Genomic DNA, 14,444 nt, shown 5'->3' on the forward strand with positions numbered 1-14,444 from the left:
GCCAATCAGGTTGTTGCCGATGTGAGAGCTTTCCTGTACGTTAGCAGAGCAGCCATTATGCAGTTTATCAAACGAGGGAGAAGATGAGATGATCAGAGATCGATAAAAGTTTGGTTTTTGTTCATTTTACTCGGTGGTGAAGTTGGGTTTTGCCTGAAGAAAAAAAAGTCTATTTTCATGTACTCAACGGGACTTGGTGAGTGTGTTAAAAAAAATTTTTTTTTGCATAAATTTCATATTTAACAATGTTTTATTAGTAAATGTCGTTAAAATAGCAGACTAATGCAGTGAATTCATGTTTTATGATTTATTAATCAAGTTGTAGATGTTTTGGCGCGTTAGTGTAGGCCTCGCGCGGACATCCATCCAACCGCCACGTGATGCGTAACTTGAAATAGTTCCGTTTAAAAAATTAAATTAAAAAGGCGACATTATTTTTATTTATTCGTACTGACTGCCTGATGTTTTATTTTGCTTATTTGAGTGTATTTTATGTTTGTCTGATGGGCCATGAAGGTTGGGCCGAATGAAGCGGATTGTTTTCTGAGATCCATGAGCGGAAGAAACAAGATGGCGAACCAACCCTGAACCATGAAAGTGATCCTAGCGAAGGACCAAGCGCCCTCTGCTGGACACTGGACAACCCTTTCTCTGCTGGAACTGGTAGGAATGGAAGCGTTTCTGTAGCATAATTGAAAAATATAAGTCAATACCAGAAATGCTGTTTTTTTCTTTTAAAATGGCTTAATTCAAATATATATCTGGTGTGTCAGAAGATTCATAATCCCTGTTGTAAAAGTAAAACATGTTAAAGCGGCCTTTGAGCTCTCATTAGTTTCCTCAGCTGTAATAAAGAAAAACAGGAAAGCATTTAGTTGAATTCTTTATAGCTTCAACCAAATGTTTTCCCTAATGTTTAAGTGCCTTACAGGTGAAGTTACACCTTTCCGCCAGCAGGTGGCGTTTGAGTCTGTGAGGCGGTATGGAGACGTTAGCCAGCATCAAAATGGCAGAAGGACCAGAGTCATCGTCTGTCGACTTTGTTGCTCTCCAGTCTTACAGGTTGGTAAGGCAGTGAGATACGCAAAATGGATTATAGAAATATAAATATTCAACACATTTAATTGAGAGGTATCACTTTAGTGAACAAATACTGCACTATTATTTAGGGGTTTAACAGTACACTAATCCCCCAAGTATTGTTTACGCGTTTAAGATGCCATCCAAACGCCCTTCATCATCTCCAGCTTGTGGAAATGAACCCAAACGACAGAAAAAGGTTCTGACTCTGCAAGGGCTCAGGGAGTTTAAAACGGCGTCAATTATTCACAGATTTTCGTTATTGGGGGGGCGGCTGTGGTTCACATTAGGGCTGGGCGATATTGGATTTTTCATATCACGATATTGTTTTTTTCATATTGTGCGATAACGATATTAAAAACGATATCAAATAACTATATTTTCCAAAGTAATCTTTATTGCACACAGTTTTAAAAGACCACAAATAAATTCAAATGTTTGAACTTTCAAGTTTAACAGAAAAATAGACAAAAAATTGACACACAATTATGTCAATATAAAAAAAAAGTGCAATAAACTAAAAAAAAAACTCCCAAGAAACTCCTCAGTTTCTTTAAAATGCTCTTCAAGAAATTAAAGAAAACTTAAAACAAAAATGTTCTTATTTAAATACTTTGTGCAACTTCGAATAGCTTTCAAAGACAAGTCAAAAAAGAACAACAGATCAACTTAAATGGCCTCCTATTCTGTGAGGCAACAAATAGGCACCATGGTCAGTGTGATTTCTGCTAAATGAACAAAAGCCTACAGATTGCGGGCAAGGAAGACAAGTGTATCAACCATTTCAGGTTTTAAAGCTGCCCTTTGACAGGTTACAATATTACCCCCTGTACTAAATACCCTCTCAGATGGGGTGCTGGTCGCAGGGATACACAAATAGCGCTTTGCCAGGTAGCTAATCCTCGGGAAACTTTTCTCATGGATTTTCCACCACTGTAGTGGGTCCATTTCACTGTCTGGATCTGGTGCCAGCAGGTAGTTTTTGAGCTCCTTTTCAACTTTTTCTTTGTCAGTGAGTCCTTCACTGGGGTGCGATTTCTTGAAAAAGCTGCCCAATGCTTTTTTCGGTTTCTTCTGTGTTGGTAGCATTGTTGCAGCTCTTCCCTCTTCTGCTCCTTCCGTTCTGGCTGAAGTAGACAGCTCCTCGTTTTGAGCCATCATCTCAGACACTGCTCTCAGTTTGACAGCATCCACCTTTTCTGCATCAATATTGCAGCTTGAAGCGTGGATCTACCAGGGTTGCGATATCAAGCAGTTCGTTAGTAACCTGGTCATTGTACTTTTCATCAAGGTATGCCATTACTGCCATCTTTATGTCCTTTGTGAGCTGTGTCTCATCATCAGATGGTTTCAGAATCTGTGTTCTGAAAAGATGAAGCATCGGCTTGAGGTATGACTCGGTCACATAACAGTCTCCAGAAAGTGAATCTGTGAATTCCATCAGTGGATTCAGGGCCACATGCAGAGACTCCAACACATCCATGTCTTGCCAGGAGGGAACCAAGTGCCTGGTCTTTTTATCTGCACTGAGGACCTGAGTAATGGCTTTATGTTGCTCCAGAATCCTTTCAATCATTTTTTGGCATGAACCCCATCTGGTGGGTGATTCTGTCACCAACTTGTGCTGGTGTAGGTGAAACTCATCTTGAGCAACAGCCATGTCTCTCTTCTTCTTCCAAGAGAAACTGAAGGCAGCCACCACTTTCTTACACACACCCACCGCTCGCTCCACCCGTTTGTCTTTTCCGACTCTCTCTGTGGATTAAAGGTAAATAACAGAAGCAAAATTAAACTCAGAATTTAAATTTCTGTAAAGTGATAAATAAAATTCACAGTTCTTAAATTATTCTTATTTAATTTGGCACAAAACGTAATTTTGTGCCAAAAACGTAACACATTTTAAATTTTGCCAATATTTAGATCTTATTTTTTTAATGTTTACTTAAGAGTTGATAATGAGTGATAAGCAACAACATTATCACCAGTTTAATTTTTTCAACTTGTCTTCATTAATTGTTAACCTTTGTTTTGCTGAAATGATTTAATTAAGTGTAGGAAAGGGGATGATGTGCTGCATTAAATTTGGATCCTGGTGAAATCCAAGAACATTTATCAACTTGATTTACACCCGAGAACGACTGAATAAATGAGTACCAACTAGGGTTGGGCGATGTCCCCTAATTTGGCCGTTGACGATGTTTGCTGTCAACCATCGGGATGGACGCTGACATCGTCGGGGGGGGGGGGGGTATTTTTACATTTTTCGTTCTTATATAACTGCTATTCGTTATTTTGCTTTTTTCATTTTATTTCCCAACTAATGGTTAATCCGCGATGATCCAGTATAAACTGAGGGAAATGACTTAAACAGAAAAAGTAATAAACAAAATAGAAAAGAAGTAGTCCGCTCCCGCACTTGACTAGTGAAGTGGACCGGCGGAGCGCGGAGTTACAGCTTTGTGTTTGATGGGAAGGGGGGGGGGGTACATGAGCGGTATGTGTGGGAGATTTAAGACTGCGATCCGTCCCGCAGCTCTAGGGGAACTAGCTACCGAACTCAGAACCGGGTCTAAGTGTGTGTCTGAGCACAGCTCGGATCGTCAGCAGACACACAGCGGTTTGAGCTTCAAAGCAGAAATGTCGCTCAGTCCTTAGAAAACATTCAAACAATCACGTGGATTTGTGTTTCCAGTCATGTCCCGACTAAATAAAGGCTGATGTTATTCACAGGATTCAGCGCCACCCAAAGCTAATGTTGTTAGCCCGTGTTAGCATACTGCTAATCCTGGCTTCGTTCAGAAAAAGCACTGACCACCACACGGATTAAAATTCAAATGATGAGCGAACAGGTGTTTCATAATAACCGTAACATTATTAAAAGCACGTTTAGAAGATCATCTCGTATTTTACCGAGCTGACATGTCAATATATATAGCCGCCCGGCGCTGTTTAACATTGTTTTGTATTGAATTGTTACATTCAATAAAGTTTGGAAAAAAAGCAGCTCGGCGGAAGTTGTATCCCCTTCCGGTTTTCAAACTGCGCATGTGCGAATGATTTATTCCGACCGAAATTGTGACCTTAGTGAACGTTTTTATATTCTGAAAACATTTTTCTGGGCCCATGAACACGGTTGGATTCTAATCCGACCATTGATCCCATCAAGATATTTTGTACATGTAACCGCGGCTTATGGTGTCGACGCGCAACGTGGCGGGGGCGTGGGATCACGATGGTGGTGTCTCCATCGGGATGTCAGTCACCCATCACGATGGACGATGATATCGTCCATCGGCACAACCCTAGTACCAACACCAACAAAAAAAAAATGTTTTTGTCATTAGTTTGTAAATGTAGATTTAAACATCACATTATATGTAAAGGGGGTTAAAAAAACCACACAAATAGGATTGGTATTCTGCTCTGCAACTTACCAACTGCTGAGTGAAGACGATGTCCAAAGCATTGCAGCCGGGTCCAGTTGTTGAGTGATGTGGCCTTCACTATATTTGTCCCACTGTCGGTTGTGATGCAGACTTGTTTGTCTTCACTCAGTCCCCAAGATTCAAGTGCGTCTGACAGGCCCAAAGCAATGGCTTCACCCGTGTGGTCCACAGGAAAGTAGGCAGTTTGAAGACATCTGCTCTTCAAATTCCAGTCTTGGTCAATGTAGTGAGCAGTGAGGCTAAGATAAGGTTCCGACGTGCGACTTGACCACAAGTCAGATGTGGTAGCGAAGTATGACACATTTTGGAGCTCCGTCTCGACAATCTCTCGGCACTCAGAATAAAGCTTTGGCAGGGCGGTCTGAGAGAAGTGTTTACGTCCAGGTAGTTTGTAACGAGGGTCAACTACCTTAATTAGCCGCTTGAATCCGTCATTTTCGACTGTGTTTATTGGTAGCATGTCTTTGGCCAGACAGTAGGCTACAGAATTTGTGATGTCGCAATGTCTTTTCGATTTTTTGTCGTATGGCGTTACATTGGAAAATGCCGAATGTAAAGACTGCTGCTGCAGCGCAGGTCTTACCGTTGTTTTTGAAGTCTGGCATTGAGCATGCTCGAGGGGGTGGTGCTGATTTAAGTGAGAAAAAAGGTTGGTGGTATTTCCACATTTATTAGGAACGTATCTTTGGCACAATTTGCAGTAGACGTTACTTTGACTTTTATCCGACTTTAGATAACCGAAGAACTGGACCGTGGACTGTCTCCTCTGGCATCCTCAGCCCTACCAGGCTGAGGAAAGGGAGGACTGTGCTGCAGCACAACTGCCAGACTAAGGTGAGCTCCCACCGTGGTTGGGTCAGCGTATCCGTGAGGATTGTTCAGAACTTTCTGACTGCAGCTTTTCCCTCTTTTCTTTTAGGGAGGATTTTCAGGGGGGGGGGCATTATTAATGTGGTGAGTGATGTTCATCAGAGCAGAAGCTGGATTCTGACATTCAGAGTGTGACACTGTAATTGGTCATTAAGAATCGTAAATGATGGAAACCCTATCGGTGCAGACGTGTCACTTCCTGTATGTATGTGCAGTGAAGTCAACAAGTATTTGATCACCCTGTGATTTAGCAAGTTCTCCCACGTAGAAAACATGGAGGGGTCTAAAATTTTCATCATAGGTGCATTTTCACAGAGAGACAGAATCTGAAGAAACATTCAGAAATCATGTTGTACGATTTTTTTTAAACAATTTATTTGTATATTACTGTGACAAATAAGTATTTGATCACTTGATTCTCAGATAGACCAGCAAAGACCTGCTGTTCTGCTTTGAAATAGTCCAACTCCACTCTGCTCATGATTCTAAATTAGTGGCACTTGTTTGAAGTGGTTAGCTTGCATAAAGGCACCTGTGCCCCCCCACAATCAGTCAGAAGTCTAACTGCCAACATGGGCAAAACCAAAGAGCTGTCAAAAGACACAAGAGACAAAATTGTAGACCTTCACAAAGCTGGAAGTGGCTACGGGGCAATTGCCAAGCAGCTTGGTGAGAAAAGAACAACTGTTGGAGCAATTGTCCGAAAATGGAAGAGGCTAATGATGACTGTCAATGTCCCTCGGACTGGGGCCCCTCACAAGATCTCCCCTCGTGGGGTATCGATGATGCTAACGAAGGTGAAGAATCAGCCCAGGACTACACGGGAGGAGCTGGTCAATGACCTGAAGAGAGCTGGGACCACCGTTACCAAGGCTACTATAAGTAATACATTCAAACGTCATGGTTTAAAATAATGTATCGCACGGAAGGTTCCCCGTCTGAATGACCATCTTGATGATCCAGAAGAGTCATGGGAGAAAGTCTTGTGGTCAGATGAGACCAACATAGAACCTTTTGGTCTTAACTCCACTCGGCGTGTTTGGAGGAGGAAGGAGGAGCATCATCCCAAGAACACCATACCTACAGTGAAGCACAGGGGTGGAAGCATCATGCTCTGGGGGGGTGTTTTTCTGCACAGGGGACAGGACGACTGCACTGTATTAAGGAGAGGATGAACGGAGCTCTGTATTGTGAGATTTTGGGCAAAAACCTCCTAATCTCTGTCAGAGCGTTGAAGATGGGTCGTGGCTGGGTCTTTCAGCATGACAATGACCCGAAGCACACAGCCAAGAAAACCAAGGAGTGGCTCCTTAAGAAGCATATCCTGGTTCTGGAGTGGCCTAGCCAGTCTCCAGACCTAAATCCAATAGAGAATCTTTGGAGGGAGCAGAAACTCCGTGTTGCTCAGCGACAGCCTGACAGATCTGGAGAAGATCTGTATGGAGGAGTGGGCCAGAATCCCTGCTGCAGTGTGTAGAAACCTAATGAAGAACTACAGGAACCGTTTGACCTCTGGAATTTTTAACAAAGGCTTCTGTACCAAATATTAAAGTTGTTTCACTCAAGTGATCAAATACTTATTTGTCACAGTAATATACAAATAAATTGTTTTAAAAAACTGTACAACTTGATTTCTGAATGTTTCTTCAGATTCTGTCTCTCACTGTGGAAATGCACCCATGATGAAAATATTAGACCCCTCCATGTTTTCTAAGTGGGAGAACTTGCTAAATCACAGGGTGATCAAAGACTTATTGACCTCACTGTTTGTGCAGTGAAGGTCAATCCAAACTGTCATCTGTACTATGAAGATGACTGGGTTCTAGTGACTCACTGGTTTAACTAAATGGGTCCAGGTGGTTTTTTCTTTTCAGAACCAAATTGCTTTTTTATGTCCTTCTGCAGTTCTAGACTGAAAGACCAGAGTTTTTTAGTGATTCTTCTTTCTATTTACACTTCGAGTGAACATTTGACCCCCACCATGAATGTCAAAACCCACCACAATCTGCACTCACATTGTACCTGATAAAAATGAATTTTGGGCTTAGTGAACGACCCATGTTCATGGATTGATGGCCATTCTTTTTTCTGTCGTATGGCTCTGCAGGACGGGGAGGTCCTAGGGGTCCACAGGAGCCACAAATATCCAGGGATTTCTTTTGGAGTCCCTGCAGATGTTGTCCTCCAGTTCCTGGTAGGTTTGTCTCGTCAGCCACAGCCTTCTCTCAGCTGGAAAATATGTAACGTGATGCCTTCATGGTCATCGCTGCTGGTTCGGTTGAAGACCAAAGACCATTTACTGATTTTTGTGTGGATATGCAGATGAAAGTGTGTCATGAACACAAAGCACAACGTCTTGTACTTTTTCCACAACAATTGAAGATGTTCAGTAAATCCAGACAGCCGTGGCCACAGTTATCTCTTCATTCTTTGCTAGAAACTCCTCTGATCTGAACTTTGTCTGTCTCTGCAGAATTCTACACCAGCAGACGCTTCTCAACCGCGACCTTCTGCTCTGGCCTCCTTGTTCCGGTCCCTCCAGCCCGCATGGTGGAGCCATTCATTTTAAATCAACTAAATGTTAAAGACTATAAAACAAACATATATTCATATTGTAATCCATCAAAATTCTTCTTTTAAAGTAATAGATAAAACCTAAATCAGGTGTTAAAGGTGTTAAATACGGTTCAGTTTAAACCAATATTTGTGGCATCCCTAATAATTTGTGCATCTTTTTCCAGTTTGCATGGAGGAGAGCAATAGTCCCATGGCCCCCCTGGACCAAACACACGGCTGCCAGCAGCTCCAGCACCAGTTCGCCTGGTGAGCACTAAGACCCAGGGGAACACTTCACCACTGCGTCTGCCCCCACGACCCGGTTCTGAAGAAGATGGATCGTTCAGAACTTTCTGACTGCAGCTTTTCCCTGTTTTCTCTTGTTACTATGGTGATTGATGTTCATCTGAGAAGAAGCTGGATTCTGACATTCAGAGTATAAGAAGATAATATTAACTGTATTAAATAAGTGTATTAATAGCTATCCATTTAGAGCAACAGGAAAATGGATTTGTTTCCATTGCTCTCATAGATTGTCATAACCCCCCCTCAAGTCAGCTGAGCAGAGGGTCCTTGTTTTTGCTGGAATAGGGATTACCAGACATGGTTGAGGCCACAATGCCAGCGGTGGTGTTCATATCATGTGTCTGGAGGTAAGTGCCTGAACCTCTGGTCCCTGAGCTGAAGGCTGGCTGGAGGGGGAGGTTCTGGGCTTTACTGAGGGAGTGGGAGCTGTAGATGTCCAGCAGAGATCTTCTCTGGTGTAGTAGGTGGTGTCAAGGATCTTCTAAATCTGCATTGTCTTCATCCCCCTCCCACAGATCCCCCTCCCTATCTTAAGTTTTGCAGCGGTGCGGCCAGGGGAGGCAGTCCTAGTTTTCGGGAGCCCTTCTGGATTGCCATGGACTGTCACCCCTGACATCATCAGCCTGGTAAGGAGGAGGAGGAGGGCCACCATGCTGCAGCACAGCTGCCTTACAACTGTGAGCCCCCCAATCCATGAAAACCAGCGGGCTGTCATACACATGCAAAAATGGAGCTGCAAAAGTAACTTTTTATTTTCAAAAATCGTTCTTTAGTGAGCCAAAGGTAATTAATTATCATATTTCTGCATGTAGACTATAGAATAGCATGAAATGTCCTTTAAATCTGCTGTCCCCTCTGTCTCTGTTCAGTTGGAACCTTCCAGGGGGGGGGGGGTGGCGGTCGCCAGCGTGTCCGTGAGGATCCTTCAGGACTTTCTGACTGCAGCTTCTCCCTGACTAACCAACTCTAATCCTAACCCAACCTCTAACCCTAAATCCTAAACCTTACCTGCCCCACCCCCCTCTTGACCCCTGTAGTAGGGGGTGTCAAAGATCTGCTCAAATCTGCGTTGACTGACACATCACCTGACCTCATCTTAACCCTAACCTCCACCAAACCAAACCCCCCACCCCAACCATAGCATGGCCTCCACCCATCCCTGACCTGAAACTAATCCTAACCCCAACCCAAGTGACCCCCCCCCCCACCCCTAATCCTAGTTGGGTTTTATTTATGTTGTAAATGTTCATTTTTATCACATGTATTAAACTGCCCCACTATGTGTGTGTTTGTGTGTATAAATGTGTTGTTGCCTCTCATAGTTCATCAAATGTCTAAATGTGTAACATCACAAAAAGTTAATAAAGGTTTTATTGTTTCATTCTGTAGATTTATTGTATGAATTTATCAACAGTTTACATGAAGTCTGTATTAAAACTATTGTTATAAAGAAAATCAACTTTACTGCTTTTGATCAAAAGAAAAGTGATCTTCCAGAGTTCAGCGTCTGACTGCTTCTGGAAAAGAAACTCTTCCTCATCTGGTGGTCCTGCTCTTTATGCTCCACAGCTCCTGCCTGAGGGGTTTGGAGTCCTATACTGTTCATAATTAAATAAATATGACGTCATGCAAATACACAACCAATAAATCTCTCATAAATATATAAAAAGATTATGAAATTGTGAAAAACCTGCACACTGATTTTAAATTAGCCATTGTATTATTCAATATATTTCATTTTGCTTTAAAAAACATGTTCATTATTTTAAAATATTCATTTTTAATCATGTGGAATATATTATAATTTTACATCTTTTTTCAGAACATCGGATTTCAAAATCAATATTTTCCAAAGTAGCTTTGTCTTTATTTCATGTTGCTGTTTTTCACAATGGCTGATTTATTTCATGAAGAGCTTTTTCAGGAGAATGGGTCTTTCTGTCAATCAGTGAAAGTGGGCGGGATCTAAACGCTCATTTGCTGATCCATGGAAATCGACTCTTATTCCTTGATACCCGCTTAGCGGTGTGACGGAGAGATGACATATTTCAGCGACATCTGCACGGCTTTGCTGACATTAGAGATCAAATAGAGACAAACTATCTGTCTGCTGCAGAAGATGCAAACATCCACGACTCTGTTTTTGAAGTTTGAGGGTTTGTGTGGACCAAACCACAGAGGCTGCCGGTAGTCAACATCTTTTCAGTCCCCGGTTGAAACACTCCTCATTCTTACGCCATTCACTCAGAGCTCACATCGTGCCTTAAGCCTTATGTCGGCTCGCAGGAGGCGAGCTGGCGGACCGACAGAGAGTCTCAAGGAAAATGTTGAACCTTTCCTGGGATGACGTTTCTGACATCTTAACACACTCCACGTGCATTGTGCATCCATGCATTGTTACTGAGATGAGCACAAGCAACTGCTCCATGTGGCTATAAGGCTAAAAACATTAGCTTGTAGCCCCTCCCACACGCGGCATGGTGAGTTCATGGAAACTCCAGTTCATAGAAGCTTAGTGAACCTCCAACAACCACTCAGCCTAACTTAGACCACTACTATACGTTCATAAGAAGATGAAAATTGCCAAACCGACCACAAAATCACCTGAATTATGCACACTCGCCCAAAGCCACTTTTATCCGCAAATTTAGAACCAAAACTGCCCAATTTCTTGTAACACTGTGGATGTGTTAAGGTGCATACTCCCCCTAGTGTTGAGGGGTGTGCATTGCGCCATCACGTTTGCTGAAGCATCTTCGATCAATGTAGTCAGGGGAGTTAGGGTGCTGCTGCTCATGTCTGGGTAAAGGAATAGCCAATCACAAAAGTGTCTCCGCCTTGTCTGGTTTGATTGACAGATAGACCCATTCTCCTGAAAAAGCTCTTCATGAAATAAATCAGCCATTGTGAAAAACAGCAACATGAAATAAAAACAAAGCTACTTTGGAAAATATTGATTTTGAAATCCGAGGTTCTGAAAAAAGACGTAAAATTATAATAATATTCCACATGATTAAAAATGAATATTTTAAAATGCTGTTTTAAAATAATGAACATGTTTTAAAGCAAAATGTAATATATTGAATAATACAATGGCTAATTTAAAATCAGTGTGCAGGTTTTTCACAATTTCATGATCTTTTTATATATTTATGAGAGATTTATTGGTTGATTGTGTATTTGCATGACGTCATATTTATTTATTTAATTATGAACAGTATAGGACTCCATAGAGGGGAGCAAGGGGAACAGAGTGGGGGAGGGGTGGGTGGGGTCTTTCAGGATGGGGGAGGCTCGTTTCCTTCATCTGCTCTCGTAGATGTCAGTGGTGGTCTGCAGGCTGCAGCTTTAGTCACTCGTTGCAGAGCTTTTTTCTCTGCCACAGAGCAGCTGCTGTGCCACACAGTGATGGAGGAGGACAGGACGCTCTCCACCACACACCTGTAGAAGGACAGGACCTTCTCCACCTCACACCTGTAGAAGGACAGGACGCTCTCCACCACACACCTGTAGAAGGACAGGACGCTCTCCACCACACACCTGTAGAAGGACAGGACGCTCTCCACCACACACCTGTAGAAGGACAGGACGCTCTCCACCACACACCTGTAGAAGGACAGGACCTTCTCCACCTCACACCTGTAGAAGGACAGGACGCTCTCCACCTCACACCTGTAAAAGGACAGGACGCTCTCCACCACACACCTGTAGAAGGACAGGACCTTCTCCACCTCACACCTGTAGAAGGACAGGACCTTCTCCACCTCACACCTGTAGAAGGACAGGACGCTCTGCACCACACACCTGTAGAAGGACAGGACGCTCTCCACCACACACCTGTAGAAGGACAGGACCTTCTCCACCTCACACCTGTAGAAGGACAGGACCTTCTCCACCTCACACCTGTAGAAGGACAGGACGCTCTCCACCACACACCTGTAGAAGGACAGGACGCTCTCCACCACACACCTGTAGAAGGACAGGACGCTCTCCACCACACACCTGTAGGTCAGGACGCTCTCCACCACACACCTGTAGAAGGAGGTCAAGACTGTGAACTCATCCCAGCTCACCTGAGCCTCATCAGGAAATAGAGGCGCTGATTTGCTTTTTTGGCCAGACAGGAAGTGTTGGTGCTCCAGGTATGGTTGTTGGAGATGTGCACGCCCAGATACCTGAAGCTGGAGACTACTTCCACCACGGCCCCTCCAATGTGAATGGGGTGGAGGGGGGTGTCTGTCCTTCCTGAAGTCCACAAACATCTCTTTGGTCTTCTTCACGTTGATGCAGAGGTTGTTGTCTCTGCACCAGCCCTCCAGATGTTCCAGAAGAAAATGCAGAGCTAAATTTGCTGAAGAAATGGCTGAAAATGTGAAGATGTTGAAACTCTGAAACTTAAAAAAAAAACAAAAAAAGAAATGATCAAAGTTGACCATAAATAAAGTGAAAACAGCACAAGAACAAGGAAGATATGTTAGTTAAAAATAGGATCATTGGGTATCATCAAAGCAGAGAAGTTGTGCAGCACAGCTCACGTGTCTCGCCATGACGACGCCACCAAGCAGGTACAGTGGACAGGAGCTGTTCTTCATCATTTAGTGAGAAAACAGCTGTTTGTTTGGTTTGATGTCGTTCCCTCTACAGTCCAGCAGGGGGCGGTGTAGGAGCAACAAGAAACAATGTTTTTCACTAAAAAGAGAAAACTTGTTCAAGTTTCCAGAAGCTGCTGGATCAACAACTGTGGGAGTTCTTGTCAGAATATTCTGATGAAGAGTACAGAGTAGATCAAAAGGCTGGGTCTGGATGTTTCCTCAGGCTGTGCTACAGCGTCTACTCTCAGGTGTGATCCCACTGCTGAGCGGCACACGGGCTTTGACCTGCTCCGTTTCCGGCCTGGGCCGGTTCACCCGTCCTTAGACGACCTGGTCTCCCCGGGCTCCCCCAGAAAGACCATATCGGTACCGAACTCAGTGCAGACACCCGATCAGCACAGTCCACTGCAGCTCAGAGCTCCTGAGCTCCAACCATCCTCCAGCCTCAGCCTCCATGAGCGCAGATTACAGGCGCGCGCCACCACACCCGGCAGGAAACACAGATCAGCTGTTGGACTGAGATGCTGCAGTCACAGCATCTTAGTCCAAGAAAAGATGGAACTACAGAACTCTGAGATGGAATATCCAGACAGATGCCATCACTGAAGTTGGGGGTGAGTCTTTTTGCCTGTGCAGGTGGGGGTTGGCTTTTATTGGGGGGAGGGGGGCTGCCCTGGGGAGAGTCAACCCTATTGTTGCACTGCCTCGGTCCCGTCGAGGCCTAACCAGGGTTTTCCCAGGGGCGGTGCTCGGGGGCGGGACCTGGGTTTGCTCCGGGGATCGGCGCTTTCTTTTCTCCTCTCTCTTTGTGTGGGCTGGGGTGGTGGGGCATGGGGGCACTGCGCTTTGGGGGATGGGGCCCATGGGCTGGGGAGACCTTGGGTCAGTTTTTTCACCAACCAGGGGCCAGTCTACCTGCTGTCCCGACTTGCCCCCTTCCTCATATAATCACTTATCAGGGTGATGGAGGGGGGGGGTCAGCCTGCGATGCACCTTGTGGGGAGGAGCTACTTGGCAATGGTCCGCCTCCCATGGTTGCCGTGTGGTAACAGGCTCCTCCCCTCTCGGTTTTAATTGAACTTAGACATGTAGGACCCTTGGTGGTGGTGGTGGTGTGGGGGGGGGGGTGCTTGGACATCACTGCCAGCAAGCAGCAGATGTCTTCTCAGTGCTCCACCCTCCAGTTCTAACTGCACCCTTTAGAAGACACACACACACACACATACACACACACATGAAAAGGATCTTTGGTAACGATTGGAGCAAAGAGGACCCCCCCCCCCCGGGAACTGTGCTCTGTTCTCTTCGTCACTCTCTACACTTTGAACTTCATGTAAAAAACCACCAGCTGTCATCTCCAGAAGTACTGTGAGTCTGAAGGAGGTGCTGTGGAGGAACGGTCAACCATCAGGAACTTTGTGAGCTTGTGTGAGAGCAATGACCTGTGCTCAAACACCAGCAAGACCAAAGAGATGGTGGTTGACCCCAGAAGACCAAGAACGGTGGCCCACTTCCCGGAGAACATCCAGGAAGTGACATTGACATGGTCGACAGTTTCAAGGAGGTGTACAACAAACTGGATTGGTCCCTCAAC

General features: G+C 44.4%; 1 non-coding gene across 6 annotated transcripts; it reads left to right on the forward strand.

The window, feature by feature from the left end:
* On the forward strand, positions 1 to 9,639 carry LOC105356603 (uncharacterized). 6 transcript variants are annotated; one of them, XR_013651733.1, is made up of 9 exons: positions 1 to 196; positions 517 to 663; positions 955 to 1,062; positions 5,260 to 5,360; positions 5,446 to 5,480; positions 7,504 to 7,590; positions 7,870 to 7,946; positions 8,138 to 9,041; positions 9,128 to 9,639. It is a non-coding gene; the product is annotated as an uncharacterized LOC105356603 (transcript). The 6 variants fall into 6 exon arrangements; XR_013651734.1 differs by having other exon boundaries at positions 8,138 to 8,605; positions 8,774 to 9,639; XR_013651735.1 differs by having other exon boundaries at positions 2 to 196; positions 8,138 to 8,343; positions 8,774 to 9,639.
* Positions 9,640 to 14,444: the final 4,805 nt, after the last annotated feature.

This window comes from Oryzias latipes, chromosome 19 (genome assembly GCF_053564925.1).
Source record: "Oryzias latipes strain Hd-rR chromosome 19, Olatipes_Hd-rR_3.1".
NCBI classification, from domain to species: Eukaryota; Metazoa; Chordata; class Actinopteri; order Beloniformes; family Adrianichthyidae; genus Oryzias; species Oryzias latipes.